This window comes from Mesoplodon bidens, assembly GCF_964165515.1.
Source record: "Mesoplodon bidens genome assembly, chromosome: Y".
In the NCBI taxonomy this organism is placed as follows: domain Eukaryota; kingdom Metazoa; phylum Chordata; class Mammalia; order Artiodactyla; family Ziphiidae; genus Mesoplodon; species Mesoplodon bidens.
In genome coordinates this window covers 14,811,134-14,838,647 of record NC_138180.1, presented here as the reverse complement: position 1 = coordinate 14,838,647, position 27,514 = coordinate 14,811,134, and the positions used below count along the sequence as shown (strand labels likewise).

Below are 27,514 nucleotides of genomic sequence, written 5' to 3'. Positions count from 1 at the left end.
CATGAGTTAATAATAAGCCCATTAAGAAAAATTTATTCAGGTTTAATTTGGTCGAAGTGGATTACAATTCTTACAGCCTGACGTATGAGGGAAGGTATCAGAATAAGCAAAGATTAAGTAATTCTACTGAGTTGTGAAGCAATTATCTGAGTAAAACCAGGATCAGAACTAAGCCTGAACATACACTTTGCTGTTAGTTTTTAAGTATGTAATATTGTTCTTTTATAAGGGATAGTACCAACAAAAACGCCTGTGAAACTGACAAGCATTCTAGCTCCACAGTGGAATCCAACAACCTTGGTCCAGACTATAATGGAATAAACTGTGATGGAGACTAACTGTATGAATGACACCTCACAATGCATATCATTCAGTGTTCAAATTAATAAACTAGTACTCTCATCATAGATTCAGGTAGCCTATCTCCCCTCCTGAAAAAGCTGTCGTGAATCATCCCTGAACATGTGATAGATTCAACCATGGATGCCAAGGCATGTATGTGAAGAGAGGGTGGCAACTGTGGCCTTCTGGTGCTCACATGTTAACTGTCACATACCTCTCCTCTCAGCTATCTAATGAGTAAAACTGCCAAGGACAGTTAATTTAATGGCCCACAGAACAATGTGATCAGCGGCAAAAACCATAATACTGGTAAACATGGACTTCATCCTTAAATGTGGGAAGATTAATTTTGGGCTCAGCTTAAAGTTTTAATAAAAAGCTTTCCACATAACTTTTGATTTAAATAAACAAACTGCTAGTGGAAATACACATTAAGTTCAATTATATTTATTTAGCCACACAGAGAAGGTCAATAATACATTCAAGAGGAAAACTTCAGCTCAAAAATACAAATACCATTACCGGTTGAGTATTACCCTCTCTTTCCCTGACCGCCAATTCATTTCATTAAGGGCTGCATGCTGGTGATGGGGTACACACCTGGCTCATTCTAGCTTTGACCAATATAAATGTTAGTTGATATTTTTATATCCAAAGAAAACTGGGAAAAGTTATACATGTTATAGAAGGATTTTTTGTGATCAGAAACAAGTAAAAGGAGTGTATGCTTTCAGAAAAAAACTGAGAAAAAAGGTGCTTATATTTCTTGGGCCACATCCCAGCCACTGTCACTCTACCTGAATTCAGATGTGTATTTTTTTTTCCCTGTATCTTCAAATAGTTACTTATTTATTTATTTATTTGGCTACGCTGGGTCTTAGTTGTGGCATGTGGGATCTTCCCTGCAGCGTGTGGGATCTTTTAGTTGCAGCATGAGGGATCTTTTAGTTGTAGCATGCGGGCTCTTAGTTGCAGCACATGGGATCTAGTTCCCTGACCAGGAATCACACCCACACCCCCTGCAATGGAAGCAGAGTCCTAACCACTGGACAGCCAGGGAATTCCCCCAAATTTTTAAATGTAATTGAGAAAAGACCACAGGTTGTCTGAACTATTTCATAATTTTAAAAAAGGAAAAGTAATACCAGTAAAGTGCTACCGGTGAACTACTTACCTCTTTAATTTTAGAAGAAAGCTCCTGCCTTTCTTGTGAAACTTTGGCCATTTTTTCATCTAATTCTTGCCTCTGGAAAAAATCAGAATGCCATCATTAAAATTAAATTAAGCATTTTAAAATGCTTTCCAATGGACTGCCTCACATTTCAAAAGGGTGAGCCAGTACTTTACCAATGAAAAACTGATTCACCCAGTGTGTTTTCTCTATATCAGTCTTTCTGTATTGCTGTGTGTCAGAGTTTAGCTAAGCTACTCCATGGTACTGATGCCCTGGCATCCATTTTGTTTGGCCAAGCAGCCTGCAGAGACCCCAACTAACACTAGGCCCCTTCACACACATGCACGCCCTAGATGGCAGCCCGTGGAGTCACCGGCCCACCAGCCAACATAAGCTCTTGTGATCAACAGTCTCCTCTGCCATCCAGTGCATTCCCCTTATATGCCCTTTAGATAAGAGACCCTCTAAGCTACTTACCAAAACCCTGCTCTTTCAGTTAAAATTGGCCAATCTAGCCCTAGCCTGGGAACCCCAAAGTACTCCACGCATGGACTCTGATAATGACATGTGCGCCAGGGCCTGCCTCTCTCTGTCTGCACTCTCCCTTGACCTGCCTGTCATGCCCCACGAGACATGCCTTATACCTTCCTCAAGACCTGTGAAAATAAACTTCTCTATTTCGCTTTCTCTTGTGGTCTGTTTTTAAACATCAGCTCATTGTCCAGCAACCCGACAACCAGCACCCCATGCTTCAATCAGTAGGTGCTAATTTGATAAATTCTTTTATTTTTTGTGGCCCCCCTGTGCAGCATGAGGGATGCTCATGAGGAACTAGGGTTCCCTGAGCAGGGATCGAACCTGAGCTCCCTTCAGTGTAAGTGCAGATTCTTAACCACTGGACCACCAGGGAAGTCCAATAAATTCTTAATAGTGTGTATGATTCAGTTCTGTTCAGAGTACTGCAGGTACGCTTTCTGCTTAAGCAGGCCAACCCTTGGGGCATCACTTACGTGTTATCTACTCTGCCTTCATGCTATTAACAGTGGCGTTCAGTGGCTAAAACACACTGCACGTGGCCTGCAAAGTCTAAAATATTTACTATCTTGTTCTTTTAAAAAAAGTTTAACCCCTAATGTAAGGCATACCATCTCTGTGTACATTTTTGTACACAAATTATGCTATTCCACAATGAAAGAATGGCATCAAATACTCACCAACTAGTTTATCTATGAGCTTTTAAAAAACACTGATCAAGACATGTTTAGATACCTGTAGTTCCCTTCCACCTCGGCATAAAGCACGCTGGCGAGAAAGTTCATCTAGTTGATGATCTAGAAATTCCTTTCTTCTGTGAATCTCATGAATATGAGAAGGTAAGTCTTTTTCTTTAAAAAAAAGATAAAAAGCTGTTGATTCTAACAAATACACACATATGCATACAAATGAGAAGAAAAACTAGCTTTCAAAACTAGACTACTTCTAGGGTCTCCAAATTACCTTTAATGCCCATGCCATTTTCTACCATACAAAAAGAAACAGAAATCAATTTATATATACCTTTATTCAGTACTTACTCATTCTGTGGTTAACTTGGCTGTCCAAACTGAATTTTAGGACCTCAGTATTAATACACTTTTCTGGACCTAGACGTACTAAATTTATATCTCCACAGTTTCCTGTTGATAGAAGTCACACTTAGAGGTTAATAAGAATGCTGTCAATTTCTGTACATAATAATTATTTCTAAGCAAATATATTAACAATCAGAGAAAGGAACTAACATGAACTATTAATCAACCAAATACCTGGAACTGCGCTAGAGGTTCCACACACATTCTTTTAGATTTGCTTCATAAGAATCCTATAAGGCAAGGATTTATTTCCACCTAATAAAAGCTACTGAGGTTGCACAAGCAGTACACTGCAGAGTTGAGATTCTATTACACTAATGCTTCTCAAACTATGTTCTATACATCACTCCATGGTAAAATGTATTTGGGAAATGGCGAGTGAAAATAAAACAAATTTCTTGACCATAGGATATTTCGAAGATGAAGACTTTTCTCTATTAATGCAGGTCTGAATTCCCCAAACAGAATCTTACAGGACCATCAAATGCTTTTCTGCAGAATACTGAGAACCACGGTTTTGAAACACTGTTCCACATCACAATGCCACTCCAGGATCTAAGGGACACAAGATGCTGGAAATTCTGGAATATGGTAATTCCAAAAACTGTCAGCATCATTTAACTGGTTTATTAACCACATTTTAATTTTAGGTTAGCACATTTCAGATATTATTTAATCTAAAAGTCTCCCACTGCTTCACTGAACTACTAAACTATAGCAATCATGCAGCGTTTATTAGCACTTATCCCAATCTGACACATCACATACTTGTTTGCTATCTCCTTCCACTGAATCCAAGTCCCATAAGAACCAGGTTTTGTTTTGGTCACAGCCTAGAACCACAGCTGGCATGTAAGTACAATAAACATACACTGAATGAATAAATGAACTCATTATACAGCTGTTTACACATATTTTTGTTCCTAGTTCAGCTCATTCTTCTAAAAGTTGAAGCCATCTTCTCTGACCAACATTTACTTGAAGGTGTCAAAATTGCTAACTTGTGTTTCTACCAGAAAGGTGGATGAGATTTATAGCCACTATAAGCATCTAAAAATGCTCCAGAAATTAAAACAGACATCCTTTAAATTGCAGGGTGAGCTCAGAAGGATGTAAGAGAAATTCCTAGGGGCCAAAAACAAAGAGAAAGGTGAAAAACAGAGGTGAAAGCCCCTGAGCTGCTGTGGCTTCCCTGGAGGGAACAGGGTGAGGGCTGGTCACTCTCTAGATACTTAGGTGTTTGTTTTTTCATTTACATACAATCAAATGCAGAGATTTAAAAATCCTTAGTTCTACAGAGTTTGACAAATATCTACATCAGCAAAACTACCATTCCAATCAACATATAGAAATTTTATAATGGGGGCTTGGATTTTAACGTCCACTAGAAAGCAAGAGGGCATGGAAGAGGTGGAGGGATGAAAACGACATGAATCTATCTTGGCCTGGGCTTAGCTGGGAAAAAAAAACTATCTTCTAGGACTTTCCAACTACAGGCCCATGCCACATGTGGACTTAGAGCCTAAACACATAATACAGAGAATGACAAAGGTGACCCAACCAAAATACAGTTGAGATTTAAAAAATGAGAATACAGTGAACAATGTTATACCAATATATTTGAAAACCTAAGGTGAAGTGGAGATTTTTCTTGAATAATATGAATTAGCAAAACTCACTCAAATGTAGAAAACTTGAATAAACCAACAATTAAAGACATTCAGCACACAGAAACTTACCCATCTGTCAAAAAACAGACAAAAAACAAACAAACAAGAAGCCCCCCAAAAAACAACACTAAAAACAAATTAACCTTCAAGTAATAGGTAATTCCCTGTCATATATGAAACATCCCAAATAAATGTCTGTATAAATTCTTTTTTTTTTTTTTTTTTTTTTTGTGGTTCACGGGCCTCTTACTGCTCTGGCCTCTCCCATTGTGGAGCACAGGCTCCAGACGCACAGGCTCAGCGGCCATGGCTTATGGGCCCAGCCTCTCTGTGGCACGTGGGATCCTCCCGGACCAGGGCACGAACACATGTCCTCTGCATCGGCAGGCAGACTCTCAACCACTACGGCACCAGGGAAGCCCTGTATAACTTCATTTTTAAAGTCTGTATAACTTCAATACTAAAACCAAAGATATGACAAAGAAAAATTATAGGCTGCCGTCAGTTAAAAAAATCAATAGCAATCCAGCAATGTGGTAAAAAAATAATAGTACACAACCAAGCAGACCTTATTCTAGGAATCAAAGATATTTTCAAATTAGTAAAGCATTGTAGGGAATTCCCTGGCAGTCCAGTGGTTAGGACTTGGCACTTTCACTGCCATGGGCCTGGTTTCAAACCCTGGTCGGGGAACTCAGATCCCTTAAGCCTCAGGGTATGGAAAGAAAGAAGAAAAGAAAGAAAAGAAAAGGGGCTTCCCTGGTTGCGCAGTGGTTGAGAGTCTGCCTGCCGATCCAGGGGACAGAGGTTCGTGCCCCAGTCCGGGAAGATCCCATATGCCGTGGAGCGGCTAGGCCCGGGAGCCATGGCCACTGAGCCTGCGCGTCCAGACCCTGTGCTCCGCAACAGGAGAGGCCACTACAGTGAGAGGCCAGCGTACCACACAAAAAAAAAAGGAAAGGAAAGAAAAGAAAGAATGAAAGAAAGAAAGAAAAGAAAAGCAGAATTCCCTGGTTAGGACTCTGTGCTTGCACTGCCATATGGTGAGGGGGAGGGGTATATGAATGAAAAAAAAACTGCATGCAGTAAAATTCAACACCCATTCATTAAAAAACTCTAATTAGGTGGGGACTTTTTTAACCTGATAAAAGCGTATATACCAAACCCCAGGAACAAACATCACACTTAATGGTGAGATGTCCAAGGTATTTCTGTAAAGGACACCCAGGACCACTGGACATAGTGAAAAGAAGCAAAAATGAAAGTACTGAATAAGAAGAAAAAAGCCGTCTTTACTGACAAGAGATGTCATTTTCTCTCTAACAAAAATATTAAAAATACAACCTAGACCCTACACTTGTGCCACCTTCGTCCCAGCCTTCTCGTGTTGTCAGCCCACAACTGAAAAAGGGCTTATTACCCTCCCTCAGGGAAAGGAAAGTGAAAACCACGCGGGAACTGTTCTCGGTTGTATAATTTGATACAACTACTTTGGAGCAGAACCGGGCACTATCTAGAATCAGCACAAATCCTTCAACACAGCATTCTCATTTCTAGGTATATATACACTAGACCAGTGTTTTTATAAACTCTTTTGACCGTGATCTATAGTATGAGGTACACTTCACATTGAAAGCCAGTACACTCATACCTCACCAATAAAACAGGTTTCACAAAACAATACTTTACCCCTCACTACCTACACTCTAATCTTTTCTGTTCTCTTCTGTTCTATCTTATCTTGTGTAAGTATGCTGGTTCTGATCTCCCTAAACTGATTTCACAATCCACTAACTGGTCACAAGCCACAGTGTGAAAGCACTGCCCTAGCAGCCTGTATGAATACTCAGGAGACGTGAGTAAGAACACAGTACTCCAGTGTACTCCCTTCAGCTGCGGTACAGTACAACACAATACAACTCAGTCACTGCAGTAAACGTTTTCATCCTGCACTGGGGAAACAGGCACAAGTACAGGAATTAAGTTTGAAATAACAAAAAAATAAAAGGGAAAGAACTTACATCTCTATCAATGGATAACGAATGAACTGTGCACTCATAGATGAGACACCCTACAGCAGTTAACATGAATGACCGTATCCATATACAGCGATACATAAAGTCATAGTTCTCACAAACATAATGGTGAGTAGAAAAGTTGCCGTTCACAATGCATTTTCAGTTTTAAAAGCAAATGACCTCTACATGTAGCTAATACATGTGCAATAAAAGGGGAAATATGTGTGATCCCTGCGAAGACAGACGACACATCCTGGCTGCTCCTGCAGCTGGTGTGGCCACGGGACTAAGTTCTGGCCAAAAGGAAATAAGCAGAGGTGCTACTGGCAGCACCTCAGAACTTTCCTTAAAGCACAGCTAGTATATCTGTCCCTTTTTCCTTGCACTTGCTAGATGGGACTACTGGTGCTGGAGCAGCTGTTTCTGACCATGAGGTGCACTAAGGAGTGGGGGGGTCCCACGTAGTGCAGCAACAAGGTAGAAAGACCCTAGGTCTCTGAAGACTCGGAAGTAGAGTCATCACGTCAGTATCATCCCTCAGCTGCCCATCTCTGGGCTTCTGAGTACGAAGGAAATAAACTTCTATCATAGTTAAGCCACTGTAGTTGGAGTGTCTATTATTTGAAGCCTAATTGAATCTTAACTGATTTAGGTCACTGCCAGGTAACATCAAGGAAAATAAAATTTGCTTAGGGAAGACGAGATACATGTGCTTAGAAGAGCAGCCCGACCCAGAGCCATAACCACGCCACTCAGGATGGCTGGTGTGAGAGGAGGTGTTAAGGTTAAGTGCACAGAAATGACTTTACACATTCGCTCAAGCATTCCGAATCCTCGGTGGCAATGCTCTTCAATCTGTCAACTGTACTGAAAAGACTTGTCCCTGTGGTATACTTTACATCTCAACTCCTCAGCTTCTCCGCCTATAAAATGTAGATAGGTTATTTATTGCATGGCTCAGAGGATTACTCTGAGTACTGACACATAGTGAGCACTCGGTAACCATAAGTGATGACTGCTCTAGCTTTTGTGTCACTAAACATCTACTAAGTCCCAACTGAGTGCCAGGCACTGTTCCAGGCACGGGGGTTACTACAATGAACACATTTTTAAAAGCCCTTGCCTTGGTGGACCTCGTTATATTCTAGCTAGACTGAACCATCCACGGTTCTCTGGCTTCTGGTCCTTTTTATGTACAGTAAGTTCCACCAGAGTCCTCTCCCCACTTCACTTCCTCATTGCTCTTCCAAGTTTCATCTTAGATATCATTTCCTCTAAAAGTCTTCCCTAACCCCTACACAACTGAATCAAGGGCTGCTCTAAGGTGTTTCAAACGGCACAGGGCCTGGCACAGAATAAATGCTCCAAAATATTCAGTAAACAAAGCAGTAAGTACACATGGGCCACAGCCTCAAGTAGAAAAAATGACCAGAACTGGCTTGCTCTTTGTCATTCAAAGTTACCACACTAAACACTGAAAACAAAAACAAATGAAAAGCCCACATAAGTATCATACCTAAAGGATTCTTCTTGTTTTTACACTTCTAATTGAATTCAAGCATAATTTTTTTTGTAAGTTCATCAACAGCTGTATTGGAAGGTGCACACACAAGGACACGGTTTTGTTTGATTTTGGCATTGGAGTTCTCATCTGAATGCCCCCTCCTCTGGTTCGACAATTTGCAACAAATAAACAAACAAACAAAAAAACAAACAATACTGATAAGCTCTATTGTGCAGTGTTATAGTTCTTCTCTACTGTCACATATATTTGAAAGTTCCCCTAATAACTAGTTAAAAGTAAATAAAAGCACCTACATCTTACACTGATGTTAAAAAATTACTCTGGCTGGGAACTCCCTGGCCAACGAGTGGTTAGGACGCAGTCCTCTTACTGCCAAGGGCCCAGGTTTGATCCTTGGTCGGGGAACTAAGATCCCACATGCCGCATGGTGTGCCCGAAAAAATAAATTACTCTGGCATAAAATCTAACTTCTCTGAGCCTTACCTTACTATCCACTTATTTTATTCAATGTTCAATCCAAAATGTAACCCGGGAATACATTCAAGATTGTCTCCTGGGATTAGCCGTGACCTATAATAAAGCCCGAAGACCACTATTCTAGCCCTTAGAATTAGTTTCACACAAGATAACATTTTCTGTTCCTTTTATTTCTTATAACCTTCTCTACCTCTGCTACCGCTTTATCTGATATAGTTCCACACAGTATCAAAAAGATACACAGAAGTGAAGGGAAAAACACACTTTAGTACTTATTTACACGGTAAAGTAAAACAACATACTCAATTAAGGGCACAGATGCCCTCGTGCACACTCTACCTCTGTCAGTAGGCGGTACAGGAGGCCCACAATGGTTTTTGATTTTCCTGTCCCGGGTGGTCCATGAATCAGACAGATCTTGGCAACTGCTGGGGAGTGTTTCACCATGGCATATGCAGTTTCTATCGCTTTCTTTTGGTCTTCATTGAAATCTTTTAGGTAGGCAATCTATACAAAAGACACTAGTGAGAACGAGCGGTTCTTCCTGGGATGGCACAGGAGAGCGAGAGAGTGGAAGACATCTGTTTGAACTGCTGCTGACCTTTGTCAGACAGAAGCTTTGGTGGTGATCAGGCAAAACCCCAAAATGACCCTTAATCTAAGAACCACTTTCGCTACTGGAAAGAGCTACTGATGAGTCTACAGGCCTCAGTCCACCTACAACCACAACAACTATATTTTTATTTGTGATTCTTATAAAGATGATCACAATAAACTGTTTTGTACTTTTCTTCTTTTTATTCCGTGGTTCTTCCCATTTTAGTCAATCCTCTCTTTAGACAGTAAAAACATTCCAAGACTTCCTTTGCTAACACAAGTGATACAGTCAAAACAACAGGGATTTGGGGTCAGATCTGAGTCTACACCTCAGTTTCACTCAAAAGCTAGGTCTCTATACTCCTAACCTCTCTGGGCTTCAGGCTTTGACAATCATTAAATCTGGGATTCCTTAGAGGGTGAGAACTGACTGAGAAAATGCATATGAAAGTCCTAACACAAGACAGGGGTTCAAATAACATTCCTTTCCTTCCGCCTGTCTCTGTGTTAATTTCCTGGAACTTACACCCAACTCTTACAACAATGAGAAATATGTGTTCACACAAAAATCACAACATCGTCGTCACACTGACAACAGTACCAGTCAATGCTCCACTGATCATTCAAATGCAAAAGTCATTCCATTAAACCTCCTCTTACTCCTGTATTTAATTACCTAACAAACAGTTAAGTAGGATGTTCACCTCACATTTTAATGCTGCTCTGCAAGCATGTTTTCAATTCCTTTTTGGACTCTACCTTTTTTCCTGAGGTAAGCTGACTAACTTAACACAAAGAACTACTTTGCAATATTAAAGAAAACTAAGCACTAAAAACGTCACTGGGCACACATGGTGACTATGTCTTTGTTGTAGACAACAGGGAATGTGTGACAGATAAAAATAACATGCTTTAACATCTTGACATGAAATGTTCTGACTTTCCCTGTTATCAAATGACTGTCACTCACAATTCTCTCAGATGCTGTAGTTAGTAAATCTTTTGTACAGAAGTCCATGGGGTTTGGATTCAGAACGGCTCTGGCCAGTTGGTTCCGACCACTCAGCAAAGACATGGCTTTCAACTTCCTCTGTGTAGTCACCAGAGAGCTGATTACAAGACATTTCACGAATTCATTTAAATTGACTGGTAAATTATGTTGAGTCTGGATGGAAAGGGAACACTCAGATTTCCCATTACGCACTATTATCAAGAAGGAGAAAAAGCAATTTCAGTTACCAGTGAATAACAGTGTCCAGTTAAAAAGGTTATTCAGAACAAGCTGTTTTGTAACTTTTTTTTTTTTGTGGTATGCAGCCCTCTCTCAATGTTGTGGTCTCTCCCGTTGCAGAGCACAGGCTCCGGACACGCAGGCTCAGCGGCCATGGCTCACAGGCCTAGCCGCTCTGTGGCACGTGGGGTCTTCTCAGACTGGGGCACGAACCCATGTCCCCTGCATCGGCAGGCGGACTCTCAACCGCTGCGCCACCAGGGAAGCCCTGTAACATGTTTTTTATACATCATTTAAATAATTTTCTCAGTAAGTATCTACTGACTGCCTCCTAAGAACCAGGCAACATTCCTGTCCTCTGGAGGCTTATTTTTTAGAAGAAGGGGGCAGATAAGCAAATAAACATGTCAGGTGATGGTAAGTGCTAGGAAGAAAGCCGAGAAGGGGGATGAGGAAGTGATGAGTGTTGTGAGGGAGTGTTGTTGTAGACAGGAGAGTCAGGGGAGGTTTTCCTGATATGATATTTGAGCAGAGCCATGGCATTAAGTGAGTGAGCCATGCCCGTAACCGGGGAAAGTGGGTTACAGGCAGAGAATCAGCAACTGCAAAGACAATGGGGCAGCGAGGTGCCTGGATTACTTTCACAACAGGGAGAAGGCCAGCATGGCTAGAAGGAAAAGCAGGGAGAAGCGAGATAGAAGACCAAGACGGTAAATGCAGCTACACTTCAGAGGGCTCTGCAGTTAACCACTCTGAACATGACTATGAGTCAGGTCAAGAGCACAGGACAGCTCCACGCAGGTAAGTGACACACGCTAAGTCACACATTAAAGAATCACTTATCGCGAATGAAGAATAAACTGCAATGGAAAAAGCACAAGAAGACAACTTAAGAGGCTAAAATCTAGGTAAAAGTGAATGGTCACGTGGGCCAGGAGGCAGCAGGAGAGGTGGCACTTGGATGTAGGATATATGGCCAAGGAAGATCCGACAGGACTTCCTGATGCATTTGATGGAGCGTGCGAGGGAAAGCAGGACTCAAGGATGACTCTGAGGTTTTGGGCTGAGCAACTGGAAGAATGGGATGGAGGTCCCACATGCTGAGTTGGGAAAAAACGGAGCAACAACAGATGTCAGGCAGTAAATCAAGTGCTTCCTTTTGGAGTAGGTTTGAAATGTCTAATAATCTCCAAATGGAGACGTCAGGTAGTTGGATGCATGAGGAGTTCCGGGAAGGAGACAGAAACCATTGCTAAATCTTAGAAACAGAACTTTGGCAAATATAACCACTTGTAAGAGTTGAAAGCACAGATGAAGCTAGATATCCCTGGTGCTCAATGCATCTTGCACAAAGAACTGAGCTCTGACCACACAATAGTGGACATGGCACACCAGTTATGATGCGGCACGATGTTAAACTCTAAGAGCTTTGTTGCTATTTTTAAGATATGATACAAAAAGGGGAAGGAATAATGATCACATATTATCTTCCCGTAACAGAGACTAAGAGAGCAGCAATGTCAAAAGCAGCTTGGCATATATCAAGCATGTGGACTTCGTAGTCAAACAAAATTAGGTTTCAATTCTGGACCGAGTGTTTAATAGTAAAGATGCCTTTGGATACGTTACTTAACATCCCTGAACTCTGATTTCCCAATGAGCAGGGAACAAACCATTCTGCTTTGCAGGGCTCTGGGAAAAGATGATAAATGTGTACAGGAAGGACAGGGCACACTGGCTGGCACACAGTCAGTAGTCCTTAAATTCAAGCTAACATTATTTTTGTTATGCTACCTTAGGGAGAGAAGTCCCTACACCACAATGGATGGGAGTGATGAAACATTAAACCCCTCCAGTTGCCTTACAATTACTTCTGTGTTTGGTCTGCTCATCAATAATTAGCCCCCAAACCAAGGCTGGAATGTGATTTAACAAACAGATGGTTTGCAAACTGTCTGTTTTATAACAAACACACTGACAGATGAAGGAATTTACTAGAAGGAGAAGACATTACAAAAGAAAGCTTTAAAATCCTAAGTCTAAAGCAATACGTGCTGGGCCTTTTCCAGCTGAGTCTAGAAAAACTAAAAGAGGACTCTGAATGGTAAGTAATCAACCTAGCAAATACAGTCTGGTAAACATAGAGCAAACATACATCTGGTAAATGGACAGCAAATAGAGGGCTGGTAAATGTATAGCAAATACATGGCTAGTAAAGCCTAATTTAGAGGGAGATGAAAAGATGAGCTGCTGACAGATTTCTCTTCCATGTCTCATTAGGTACTTACTGACTGAAGTGCGGTGGAACGTATGAACATAGCCACAGTAATGTTCACGGGGAACTTGCAGGCGATGTCTCTCTATATCCTTCTTCTCTCCATTTAGTCTTTCAGGAACCAAAAACACCAAATCATTTTCCTTTGGATGAAGCTGTTTAGCTAGTTCACATTCCTCAAGATAAACTATAACACAAGAAGAAGCCAGCATTTATTCTAACAGAATTATTTTACATGAGATTAAAGGATATTAAACGCTTGTACTAAGTTCAAGTAAGTATACAGCACTAGCGGACTTTGTACATACTTCAAAATGATAGTCTAAGCTAGTCAGCATTGACAAATATTGATCACACAGCATTATAAAAGTCTTCTTAAAACCTGCTACAAAGCCAAAATAGATGAAGTCATAATATTCAAAAGTAGCTAATACATTTCTTTTCCTTGAAGTTTACCTTAGTTTTTAATCAAGGAATTTTCACTTTTGTGCCCTGCTTTCAAAATCCCGAGAGAAAATCTGGAAACAGATCCATGTACACGTAAGAATTTTGAGCCTACTAGTGGCATTTCAAACAAGGGGGAAAGGACAGCAGTAAAATAAATGGGGCTGGGAAAACAGAGCAAGCTCTAAAATTAAAAAAAAGTTCAGTACCAACTGTCAAATCCAGCAGCAACATACTGAACCAAAGCACGAAGTACTAGGATTAAGTAGACTCAACTACTAAGTCAAAAAAGAATTTTAAAAATGCATCATGTAAGAAATGTCTATTTGAAGGCATCAGAGAGCAAATACAACAATGAAGAATCACTCTGTTGAGATCCAGAACAAGGTGGAGATCCGTAAGGGTCAGCCCAGTATTTTCCCTAGAAACATCTGAACTCTTCAGGGAATGGCAGCCAGGAATTTGAGCAGTACCTGGGATAGCCTTGTACAAAAAAAGAGACAAAAACTGGAGTCCAGGGACTGCATAGATAAAGTAGGCATCCTGGTAGCCCTCAAGCTTCAGGTAGGGACCATGAAGGACTACACCCAACAATGAAGGCAGCTTCAATTCACCCGAGTACTTCAGGAAAGCTCAATCCTTTAAGCCGGATTAAGATGATCCCACATTGCTAGTACTCCCAGAATCCTGGCAGAAGCAAAGAAAAATCCTCTCTGGAAGAGGACATCCTATCATCCTAGGCCCCTGATTATTTTTTAAATAGCTTTCCAAAGACAATGACCAACATATTAGAAATAAGCAAAGCACCAGGAGAGAATACATGAACTACTAGAATCAACAAACAAACAAAAAAGGGCTGCACAAGGCACTACACAGAGTACAGTCCTTGAATTGGTTCTAGGACTCCCGCAGGCACCAAAATCCTCAGATGCTCATGTCCCTTATGTAAAATGGCATAGTATTTGCATATAACCCAGCACATCCTCCAGTACACATTAAATCATCTCTAGATTACTTATAATACCTAATACAATGCAAACGCTATGGACATAGTTGTAAATCCAACATAAGTGGTATGTAAATAGGTGCTGGTGCATAGCAAACATGTTTTTCTGGAATTTTTTTTCCCTGAATATTTTCAATCCACGCTTGAATCCGATGACGCAAATCCCGCAAATACAGAGGACCAACTGTATGTATAACACAGTTTAAAATATAGAGTTAAAATACGTAACAATAATAATATACAAAGTGGAACAGATAAACAGGGTTAAAGTTTTTTAAGATTTTGCCTTATCTATGGAGACACTTAAAGTATCGATGAAACCTGTAAACTTTGAATCATGTACGCTCTAAGTGTTCACCTAAACTACTAAATGGCAAAAGAGGTACAAGTTGACGTATAATTTCCAAACTAAAAGAAAAGAAAAAATGAATGGTTCAAAGGTCTCACATATATGTAAAGAGTACACTCTAGTTCTATCAGTTTTTTCTTTATATATTTTATTAGGTATTCAAAATGGTCCTATCTTCTGTTCACTGAACTTGCTATCATTGTGAAATACTCGCTTTTAATCTCAAATAATGCTCTTCTGCCGTAAAGTCTATTTAGTCTGGTATTAACAGAGCAAAACAAGTTTCTTTTAGTTGGGTTTGCATGAGTAGCTTTCTCCAATCTTCCTCTTCTAAGCTTTCTGTATCCTTATGTTTACATGTATTACTTGTAAACAGCATATAACATGTCAATACTGATCTTGAAATAACTTTTTCTACCCAAAGATACTACGGCTACTTAGAAAATTGAAAGCTCACATACAGGATAAAACATATAGATGGTATCGGTTATATCAGGTAGCAAGAAAGCTCTCAAAGACTAGCCTGTCTAAAGGGCTCAGGAGCCAACTTGAAGAAACCAATTACAAAGACTTGAAAGAAGTGTATTTAAGTCCATGTGTTCATAACGAAAAAACATTTTTTTAAAGTTCACTGGTCAACTCAGCACTTGCAGAGAAGTCATTAGTTTGAAAACTGGTCAGGAGTCAAGTATCAATACTTATTCTACCCTTCTTTATAAAGTATACTACTGAGTAATCAAATAAAATGGAGCACTTTTTCTTTACAGAACTACAATAGCAAATAAATGAAGAAATGATCAAATAAAAATATCACCATTTTGTATCCTTTAGTAAAATAATTAATCTAGGCATTAAGGATCAACGGTTATAAGTATTACAAAAAGAGAAATTAGAGATCAAGCACCTCCTGATAAAGGAACACACCAACCTCAGCTATGAACTAGTTTTGCCAAAATTATTAGGTCCAATGAAACTGATCAAGCCTCTAGATCCAACTATCAATTTACAAAAAGTACAAAGGACTGAAAAACATACTAAACACCACCAGGGGGATGCTATCAGCAAGACACAGACACAGACCCTGTAATTCTACAGGGTCAACAACACAATTTCTTCAAAAAATAAATTACAAAGCGGGAGGGATCCATGAAGGAGACAATTGTAATTGAAGAAGACATATTAACAATGTCAGTGAGTGGACCTAACTTGGATCTTAATTCAAGCAGGCTGAAATAAATTGTTCTTTATGAGGAAACGGAAAACTTGAACACTGTCTAGCTATCTAATATTAAGAAATCATGGTTCATACTTTAGCAACAAAATAATGAATTATTAGCAAAAATACTATGAATTTTTAGGTCCATCTCTATTAGAGATAGTCACTTAAATAATTATGACACCAAAAGAAAAAAAATCTAACCAATGATGATCTGCAAAACCTCTCCCTAGAAAACTGTAAAACATTACTGAAAGTAAACCTAAATAACTGACAGTATGTATCGTATTCAAATCAGTATTAGAAAGATGTCAATTCTTAACAAATGTCCACATCTTTTTTTTCTCTAAAACTTACATGGTAACGCAAAGGGACAAGAATAGCCAACGTACTCTTAAGGCCAAACAAGGTAAGCAGACTTGCTCATTAATGTTTATAATAAAGCTTAATTAAGTAAAATTAAGCAATGTGATATGGGCAGAAAGGTAGGCAAATGATCCAACAAAGAAGAAAGGAGTCCAGAAAAAGGCGAGTGCATTAAATGGACATTAGATTTGTAACAAATATGACACTGCAGACCATGGAGAAAGGATAATCTTTTCAATAAACACTACTGGGGTAATTACATCTCCATTAGGGAAAAAAAATGAAACATGGCCCCTACATCTTACTCGTGTACAAAATCCATTCCAGGTCGGCAAAACAGCGAAGCCTCTAGAAAAGGGATTGGCAAACTTTCTGTAAAGAGCCAGATTTTTCTTTGCAGGCTACACATGGTGTCTGTTGCATATCCATCATCATCTTTTCTTCAAAAGCTTAAAAAAATGTAAGAACCTTACTCTTGGGCAGTATAAAAACAGGATACAGGGTAGATCTGCAAGCTGTGGTTTGCTGACACCTGTTCTAGATGTTAAGATAATATATTTATGACCTGCAGCAGGGAAAGGTTTCTTAAACCTTTGGCACAGACCATTAACCATAAAAAATACACAGATGCATTTGTTATGTTAAAAAATAAAGTCTAAACAAGAATAAAATAAGAATTTTAAAGACATCACTAAGAGAGACATAATGCAAGCCAAAGTGGGAGGATGGTTTATATCCAGATTGCATAAAGAACTTGCTACAAGTCAGTAAGGAAAAGACAACTAACAGAAAATGAACAAGAGTCTTTAATAGGTGCTTCCCTAGAGAGGTTACTTGAGCATCTACTAAATATATGAGAAGGTCCTCAATCTCACTGATAGCCAGGATATTACAAAATAAAACCACAAATGGCCATCAATACACACACACTACAATGGCTAAAATGAACAGCACAATCAACACAAATGTGTTGGCAGAGACATGGAGCAACGTGACTTCCATACGCTGGTGGGGTGTGTCATTCTGCATGACTAGCTTGGCATTATATACTCATGTTAAGCTCATGCATAATACCCTGAGACTCTGAGACCCACTTCAGGAGACAGACTCCACAAAAATGCCCTTGCATAACACAAAGAGACACATGAATGACCATAGTAGCATTATTCATAAAATGCTGTGTGTAGAAGAAGGCCTGAGGCTGCTATCATTAGAAAGGCCTGCTTACAAGGTTGGCCCCCTTGGAATCTGGGAACTTGGTTTTCCAGACAGCTCTCATCATTTGCTGATGACAATGGCTCACTGTACCTTACCTGTTTGCCAAATTTTTTCTCTACAGCTTATGTCAAACACCCACTTTACTTGTGAAAGTCATGAATGTGGGCTAGGCAGAGGGTGTTTTAGGCACTGGGTCTCTAAGCTTCCCTGGTAGATAATGTGTCACATGGGTTGTCGCAGCCCACTACTGGGAAAATTAAGTGTGTCCTGTGTGACTTCGCTGGGAAATGACTCTTGGAAACTTGCTCCTGGTTTCCTTTTTCCCTTTGCTGATTTTGCTTTGTATCCTTTTGCCATAGTAAGTCACAGCCATGAGCAGGAATATAATTCCTGTGAGTCTTCCTAGCGAATCACTGAACTTGGGCATGGACTTGGAGAGCCCTGACACACAGGCCTAAACTGCTGAAAAAATGTCCATTAACGGGAGTTCTCTGGCGATCCAGTGGTTAGGACTCGGCGCTTTCACTGCTGTGGCCCGGGTTCAATCCCTGGTCGGGGAACTAAGATCCCACAAGCTGCATGGCACTGACAAAAAAAACTTCTTTAAAATAATAATCATAAAAATGTCCATCAACAGTAAAATTGTGACACAGTCACATATTGAAATACCACCACAGCAATGAAAAAAATACCAAAGATGCACACAAAATTGATGAATTACGAAGACATGTTACGTGAAAGAAGTCAGACACAAGAGTAAATGCTATGTGATTCTATCATACCATCAAGATAAATGGATGATAAATCAGTGATTTAAATATTAGAAAGAAATATAAAACTACTACAAGAAAATATGGAAGTATTTATCTGATTTCTAAAACCAACTGAACAGTAAAGAAATAAATACGGTATTTTTGAACATGTGAAGATAAAAATTGTCTGCCTCAAAAAGTGCATGTGAAACTGAACAGCAAATAATGAAATTGAAAAAAATTAACAATGCATACAAGTAAGAAAATAACCTCCCTAAGAGAAAAAAAAAAGGACAAAAGGCATGAACAGACAATTATCCGCCCCCCCCCCAAGAATATAAAAGACCAATAAAGATTTGAGGACAAAAACTACAACTTCAAATGAGATACATGTTCCATATAAAACTGGGGGATAAGTTTAAACTAGCAAATGAGAAGAGATACATTCTTACATTCTTATGTCAGAAGTGAAAATGGTATTCTTTTTGGTAGACAGAGGCAATATGAACCGAAAGTCTTAAAATGCACACACTGTTTGATCTAGCAAAGGGATTTATTCAGTGTAACAGTAAAAAATCATAAGTAATGTACATGTCTAACTAGAAATTACTGGTTAAACAGAACTATGGAATACACTTACAATGGAATAACTACAAACACTGAACATGCTATTATTATTTATCTCTGAAAAGACATTTATAATAGACTAAATGAAAATAAGTCAAATGTAAGCTTCACGAAGGTGGAATTTTATGTTTTCATCACAGCTACATACCTAGCATCTAGAATCATACACTATCAGGTAGTATAAAGTCAGTAAATATTTGCTGAATAAATACATGAAAAAAGTCACTTAGGTAAAATAACCCTACCCACCCACCCTTCACTCAGATGAATAGGAAGTCTAGCAGTAAGATATACAATACTATGTTCATAAGATGATCTCTGAATGATGGGAACTGTGAGTGATGTTTATTTTACTATTGGCTAATATTATCTGAATAATCTACAGTGAACATATAATACCTTCCCCCCCAAATATATGTACACGCTTTTTTTCTTAAGTGAATCTATGGAGTGGGATGGACTGCAAGGGGGAAGGAGACAGACGGAGAATTTATACTTTTTATTTTAAAGGGTTCTAAATGCTTGGTTTATTTATAACTAAGACATAAATGTGACACATGCTCCAGACAACTCATGAAGTGAGAGCAGAGACGGCAGAGAGATTTACTCAGAATCTGTACGCACGATCGTGTCAACACCCCCTCCGCCCCCGCCAATCAAACTCCCTCACTCACCTTCTCTCTCCCTTGCCCAGCATCTAGGGACACTTTGGCCTGTGGTATTCTGCTAGCACAATGGTTAAAACCATGAATTTTATAACTGTCCCAGTAATTATCCTCATTAAGTAAAGACTTTAAACATACTCTTTGTAAGAGCTTACAAATTCACCTCAGGAAACCTATATCCCAGAAAATTCAAGCAATTATTATGTTCCCTCAAATAGCAATCTCCAATTATTATATGATAGAGCCCAAGTTACATAAGAAAGAACTTACCCACAAACTCCCAGTATTTTTTATAATCAGCAGGAAATTTTCGTAAATGCAACTGATGGAATTTCTCTTTGTTTGGAGAGCTGTTCCATTCCTGTGCCATCTACGCAAAGCAAAAAAAAGCAACTTAAGAAAGCAAAAACATCTGAAAAGCCAATGTTAAACGGCAAAATTTTCCAAAGTAAGCAACCATAAAATCCAGAACCTAGAACTCCTCTGTGACACAAACATTAAAAATTAATTTGGGACTTCTGGTTTCCAGCTTGGCATGTAAGGAACTTAGAAGTCGCCACTCCATCCTAACAAGTAAAAAGAGACAAAAAGGTGGATACAGACAATCACAACTTGCCAGTGCAGAAAACTCTTAAGTAGAAACCTCCATGCCAGGAGGAAATCCTGAACTGGATGCGACAAACTGTTGGAGGCTCAGCATGACCTCTCTTAAAAACTCTAGGGGGACCCAGTCATAAAAGGGACTCCACACTTTGGTGAGTCTTACCTCTAGGAGCTCGAACAGGCCCTCACAGTGAACACTGGAGAAAATTCCCAGTGTGCTTCCAGCGGGGGTGGGGGGTTGGTGGGGACTGGGGTAAAGGAACCATTGTGTAATACACCAGAGCATTCTTGACCTTCTTAACAAGGCCTGATCTATGAGATGCTATTTTACCGGAGTCAAAGTTGCTGGGATTTTATCAGAGCTTAAACTACTTGAGGGAAGAAAACCAGCTCCAGCCCATTCTAACCATCCTGTCTCACCCAAGGAGGTGGGGGGAAACTAAGAAGCATGTGGTGTAAAGTTCTTAGTCCAGAGGCAAAGGCTCACTAAAAGAGTGACACCTTATCATAGGACTATGGAATGGTCTTCCTTCCCCCATACCTCATTTCTATATCACTAAAGGCCTATTTACTGCTGTTCCTTTTATTTAGTAGATTACGTCTGCCTTGCAACAAAAAATTACAAGGCATACTCAAAGGCAAAAAACACAGTTTGCACAGAATAAAGAAGCACTAAAACCTGTCAGATATGGCAGGAATACTGGAATTATCAGACCAGGAATTTTTTTTAAACTATAGTTAATATACTAAGAGTTTAATGAAAAAAGGAGGCCATGAAATAATAGATGGGTAATGTAATGAATGAGATGTAAAGTAGAAAGAATCAAATGGTAATACCAGAGATCAAAAACACTGTAACAGAAATGAAGGATGCCTCTGATGGCCTCATTACTACACTGGACATTGCTGAGGAAACAATCTCTGAGCTTGAGGCTACAGCAATAGAAGCTACCAAAGCTGAAAAGCAAGGAGAAAAAAATGGGTAAAAAAAAAACACACCCCAGAATATCCAAGACTGTGAGATAATGACAAAAGATGCAGCATACACATAATGGAGATACGAGAAGAAGAGAGAGCGAAAAAGAAGCAGTATTTGAGGTATAATGACTCAGAGTTTTCCAAAATTAACATCAGACACCAAACCACAGATCCAGGAAGCTCCAAGACCAAGCAGAATAAATGCCAGAAACTACACCTAGGCATATCATATTCAACCTTCAGGAATATGAAATATCAAAGATAAAGGAAAACAAAAATCATGAAAGAATCCTGTGGGAATAAACACCTTATTTATAGAGTTGGAAGGATAAGAATTACATCTAACTTCTCCTCAGAAACCATGCAAGCAAGGAGAGAGTAGTGAAATATTTAGACTGTTGAAAGAAAAAATCCTACCAATCTAGAATTCGGAATCCTGAAAAATTATCCTTTAAAAGTGAAGGAGAAGGGCTTCTCTGGTGGCACAGTGGTTAAGAATCTGCCTGCCAACACAGGGGACACAGGTTCGATCCCTGGTCCAGGAAGATCTCACATGCCACAGAGCAACTAAGCCCGTGAGCCACAACTACTGAGCCCGCATGCCACAACCACTGAAGCCCACATGCCTAGAGCCCGTGCTCCATAACAAGAGAAGCCACTGCAATGAGAAGCCCGCACACCGCAAAGAGTAGCCCCTGATCGCTGCAACTAGAGGAAGCCTGTGCACAGCAATGAAGACCCAATGCAGCCAAAAATAAATAAACTAAGTTTATTTAAAAAAGAAAAAAATAATAACTCAACAGTAAGAAAACAGACAACCTGATGAAAAAGATGTGCAAAAGGCCTGGAGAGACACCTCACCAAAGTAGATATACAGACCGTAAATTAGTATATGAAAAAATGCTCCATATCTTATGTCATCAAAGGAATGCAAATTAAAACAACAAGATACTATTACACACGTATTAGAATGGCCAAAATCTGGAGCACTGACAGGACCAAATGCTGACGGGGATGTGGAACAGTAGGAACTCTCATTTATTGCTCGTGGGAATGTAAAATGGCACCATCACCTTTTTTTATTTTTTCTTTTTTTTGCTGAGCCACGTGGCTTGTGGGATTTAGTTCCCTGACCGGGGATCAAACCTGTGCCCCCTGCAAGTGGAAGTGCAGAGTCCTAACCACTGGACCACCAGGAAATTCCCAAGATGGTACCACCACTTTGGAAGACTGTTCGGTGGTTTCCTATGAAACTAAACATATTCTTACTGTAGGATCCAGCAATAGTGCCCTCACTATTTATCCGAATGAACTGAAAACTTATATTTACGTTAAAAACCTGCACATGGATATTTATAGCAGCTTTATTCATAACTGCCTAAACTTGGAAGCAACCAAGATGCCCTTCAGTGGGTGAACGGATAAACCAACTATGGTACAACCAGACAATGGAATATTATTTAGTGCTAAAAAGAAATGAGCTGTGAAGCCATGAAAAGACACAGAAGGACCTGAAATGCACATTACTAAGTGAAAGAAGCCAATCTGGAAAGGCTACATACTGTGTGATTCCAACTATTTGACATGCTGGAGAAAGCAAACTATGGAGACAGTAAAAGGATGAGTGATTGCCAGGGTTGAGACTGTGGAGGGGTGAACAGGCAGAGCAGAGAGGATTTTTAGGGCAGTGAAAGTACTCTGATATTAAAGGACTGCTACATGTCATTATACGTTTGTCCAAACCCTTAGAATATACAAATCAAGAGTGAACCCTAATGAAAACTATGGACTCTGGGTGGTAATGACGTGTCAATGTAGGTTCATCAGTTGTACAAATGTACTACATTGGTAGGGGATGTTGATAATGGGGGATGCTATGCAGAGTTTCTCTAGCTCGCTGCAACTAGAGAAAGCCTGTGTGCATCAACCAAGACCCAACCCAGCCAAAAATGAATCACATAAATTTCTATATATATTTAAAAAAGATAAGTACTGAGTACTATCTCCAAAATTTATGCCCAATGAATTCACTTCTCTTTATTTCCATAGCTACCACCTAGATCAAGCTACCACCATCTTTCTCCTGGGCTATTATAATAGCCCCCGACAGGTCTACTGCATCTATGCTTACCTTTCTACAGTTATTCTCTAATGAGCAACTAAGAATGTTTTCTTTAAAACAAAAAAGTAAACTATTACATATTGCTACTCCCCCAGCCTAAACACCAACCAACTAAAAATCCTCCAACATCTTCTCACTGTACTGAGAATGAAACCCCAACCTGCACTTACAGGGTTGTATACCATCCAGCTCTTGACTGATTTCTGCAATCTTACTTCATTTCCCTTTACCTCTAAGTTACCTCACTCCAGTCACATCAGCCTAATCTCTTTGCTCACATATGCTCAGTTAGGCCTACTTCAAAGCATTATAGTCTTGACCCTCCCCCCTCCTCTGCACAAAACCCTCCTCTCCTGGCTCTCAGCCCGATCTCAAAAGCAGCCTCCCAATGTCGCTCATCATATCAACCTGTTTTGTTTCCTTCACAGAACAAATTATAACAGGAAATTAGCTAAAAATGGTGCACTCTCCCTATAAGGGGTGTGGGCACTAAGAATCACAGCTGGTACTCCAGAAGGACCCCCTTTCTGCCTGCTCCTTGTCTACACAACCTAAAAAGCAGCTGCCAATTACACTCTGCATACACGTGCATGCACACACAGGTAACCGAAGGGGACTGCAGACAGAGCCAGCAAACCAAAACTTTAAGAAAATAGAGTATTTGCCAAAACTGACCAAAAAAATTGGTCCCTGTCAAAATAGTGCACATTTATCTAATATTTTTGTGTGTTAAACGTAAGGATTAAAAACTAATATATCCTCTATCAGTCACATCAGTACACAAAAGACTCATATTTCTTTTTTTCCCCCCACACACTGTACTTTATTTTTACAAGAGATAAATAAACTGACACCAAGAATTGCAAATGGATGACCACAACAAAAGCAACAATGATTGCAATTACCAAACACGAAACAGACTCATACTATGTCATAATATTGACATTCAGTCCAGGAATCCTCCACTGTAACAGCTCCTTTACTTTGCTGTGAAAATTGACTTGTATACTTTTTGCCTCTGAGTCCTGTGGGATTTTTTTTTTTATTCAAGAGACTCATATTTCTAAAAGTTGAATTTGCTCGTTTGCCCTTTGGGGCAAGGGATAATTCTACGCAATGTCATTGCATTCCACCTGCAATAAGACATAAGAACTGGATAACCAAACACTGCGTTTCATGTCCTAAATAGGATACCAACCACATTTCTGTCAAAGGACTCTAAACACACTTCAGCATTCCATTAACAAACAATATTATGAAGTCAAATTACATCCAAATGAGGATAAGAAGCCTTGGCCCAAGACTGTGGTTGATGCCACAGTCTCTGGCTTATAAGAAAGAATAAACACTAAAAGTAATCAAGGTATCTGAGAATTCTCTGGCAGTTCAGTTGTTAGTGCTTTCACTGCTGAGGGCCCAGGTTCAATCCCTGGTCAGGCAACTAAGATCCCACAAGCCACACGTTACAGTGGGAAAAAAAAAAGGAATCAAGGTATATTAATAATACCATTAATAAATGTTGGCCTATATAAACTAGAAATGCTAAAACAATGCTGTTTCACTACATGGTTAAAGAAAAAGAACAAGATTGCAAAAATAAGAAAAAAAGAACAAGATAAAACTTCATGGTAAAGATGACAGATTGAACACAGGCATTTCCTTTCATTCCCCTGAAACCCCACTAAAACACCCAAGGGATTTTTCACAACAGGATTAATTCATTAGGATGAAGAGAACAGAAGACGAGGCAAGAGTATCAAAATCTGGGAAGCTGGTAAGCAGATGGATGTATGGTTAACTAACTCAGCCAGTCCAACAAGCTGAACTCTAAGAAGGAAGTGTCTGACATACACCTCTAGGAGGAGGAGGGCTGAAGGGAGACTGCCCATCCCTGTTCCTAGCAAAAAGCTAGAGTGGTTTCACTTCTATAAAGTGTGACCGTCTCTGCCTGTGGGGCAGCAGATAGAGAGGGGATACTGTACTTAAAAAAAAAAAAAGTTGGGGGGGGGCAACCCTGGTGGTACAGTGGTTAGGCATCTGCCTGCCAATGCAGGGGCCACGGGTTCTATCCCTGGTCTGGGAAGATCCCACGTGCCGTGGAGCAACTAAGCCCATGCACTACAACTACTGAGCCTGCGCTCTGGAGTCTTTGAGCCACAACTACTGAAGCCCTCGCCACAACTAGGGAAAAGCCCACGTGCAGCAACGAAGACCCAACACAGCCAAAAATAAATAAAATAATTTTAAAAATAAAATAATTTTTAAACAGGGAATTAAGCAAATATTTAGATACTGAATGCCTGGATCTTTCCCTCTGCCCCCACCCTCACCCCACAGTCAGCTCCCCATCAAGCCTATGCTTTCCAGGCAATCGATCTGAAGATTCTTCTTGGGGAAATCTGACCTCACTAAGAGGGGAAAAGAAAAGACTAAAAACAGTGACATGAGGGTGGGGATGAGGCTTCCCAATAAAATGCCAAATGGTCAACAAGCCTATCCCTTTCACTCAGAGCTTCTAATCTGTTTTAAAATCTTACATGTAACAAAATATAGATTATAACTATACCCGAGCATGTAATCTTAATATAAAGAATGAAACTAATTTGGATTTCACCATGTGATGGTGTCCTTCAGATCACATTTGACTTCCACAGTGCAAATAATAAAGGACCATTTTAGTACAAGTATCTCTTTTCCTAAGCATCTCTTTTGACCTGTCATTATTTAAATGCATCCTCTTTTCTTATAGCATTAAAAAGTTGAGATATAGTTCACAATATAAAATTCACCACTTTAAAGTGTGCACACTACAGTGTGTTTTTAGTACATTCACTATTTTGTGTAACCATCACCATTATCTAATTCCAGAACATTCCCACCATCCCAAAACAAGCCTTATACCTATTAGCAGTCAGTCCTAATTCCCACACCCCTCCCTCACCCATCCCCTGGCGACTACTAATCCACTTTCTGTCTCTACGGATGTGCCTATTCTGGAAAATTCGTATAAATGGAATTACACAATGTGTGGCCTTCTGTACCTGGCTTCTTTCACTTAGCATAATATTTTCCAGGCTCATCAAAGAACAGGTAAAAGTACATAGAACGGGTCATTCCTTTTAATAGTAGACTAATATTCCATTGTAGGCATATACCATGTTTTGTTTACCCATTCATCTCCTGATGGACATCTCGGCTGTTTACAACTTTTGGCTATTATGAACAATGCTCCAATCTGCTTGTTAGTATCCTGTTCTTAAATGTGAGTAAACCAACAAAAATCATTAGACATGTGAAGAAAGGAGTTAACATGAAAGGTCTGTAGACACTAAAATGAATAGGAAAAAAGCAACTGGGAAAACAGGGACAATGAAAAGAGAAGAAAACTTTCAACTAACTTTAAACTTATCATTAATTAACTTCAGGTAGTAAAAAAATACTGTGCACATGAAGAAAGCACACAATCCTATAAAAAGGAATAATGAGAGGACAAGAGTACTGTGAAACTAAAAATATGCTCAAAAATGTTTTCAATAGACTTGGACGCTGAGAAAGTCTCCAAGGAAGGAGAATGACGATGACAACAACAAAGACAGAGATGGCAAAATAGAAAGAAATTTTAAGACATGCAAAGTTTCAAAATTTATCTCCTACACATTCTTTTCTCAGGAAGCTTGAAGGATGTGCCTTACTAAAATGAGAGGGTGACAAAAACAGACAACCCTGGGTACAGGAGACAAAGATCCAACACAGGAAAGAAGGAAATGCAAGCCCTAGGATGAGGATGGTGAGCATTTCAGGTTAACCATCCTAAACCAAGAAGATGAAATTTATCAACTATCTGATGTGCCTGATCATACTGAGAGACCTAAACATCCAAGAGACAGCCTGAAGCTAAATTAGTAATAAGTACATAGAAAATTAAGTAAACAATAAATCCAGAGAAAGCAAAGAGTCGGAAACGAAAAGTAGTTACAACTACCACATGACTTAGTCGCGGACACTTTTGTTTTTAATTCAAAGACCTTATTCTCTTTTGTTTAAACTAATTTATTTTTGCTGTGTTGGGTCTTTGTTTCTGTGCGAGGGCTTTCTCTAGTGGCGGCAAGCGGGGGCTACTCTTCATCGCAGTGCGTGGGCCTCTCACTATCGCAGCCTCTCTAGTTGGGGAGCACAGGCTCCAGACACGCAGGCTCAGTACTTGTGGCTCACGGGCATAGCTGCTCCA

The 27,514-nt window shown here is 39.7% G+C and overlaps 1 pseudogene across 1 annotated transcript in view; it reads right to left on the bottom strand.

Moving 5' to 3' along the window:
• The window catches only part of LOC308609732 (putative helicase senataxin), a 70,473-nt pseudogene that overhangs the window by 16,617 nt on the left and 26,342 nt on the right, over positions 1-27,514 (bottom strand). Inside the window, exons 10-17 of the transcript in view lie at positions 19,854-19,953; positions 12,954-13,127; positions 10,405-10,637; positions 9,177-9,344; positions 8,352-8,502; positions 3,091-3,192; positions 2,786-2,901; positions 1,517-1,588 (exon numbers count right to left, since the gene is read on the bottom strand). The product of the transcript in view is annotated as a putative helicase senataxin (transcript). The remainder of the gene's footprint in view (positions 1-1,516; positions 1,589-2,785; positions 2,902-3,090; positions 3,193-8,351; positions 8,503-9,176; positions 9,345-10,404; positions 10,638-12,953; positions 13,128-19,853; positions 19,954-27,514) is intronic.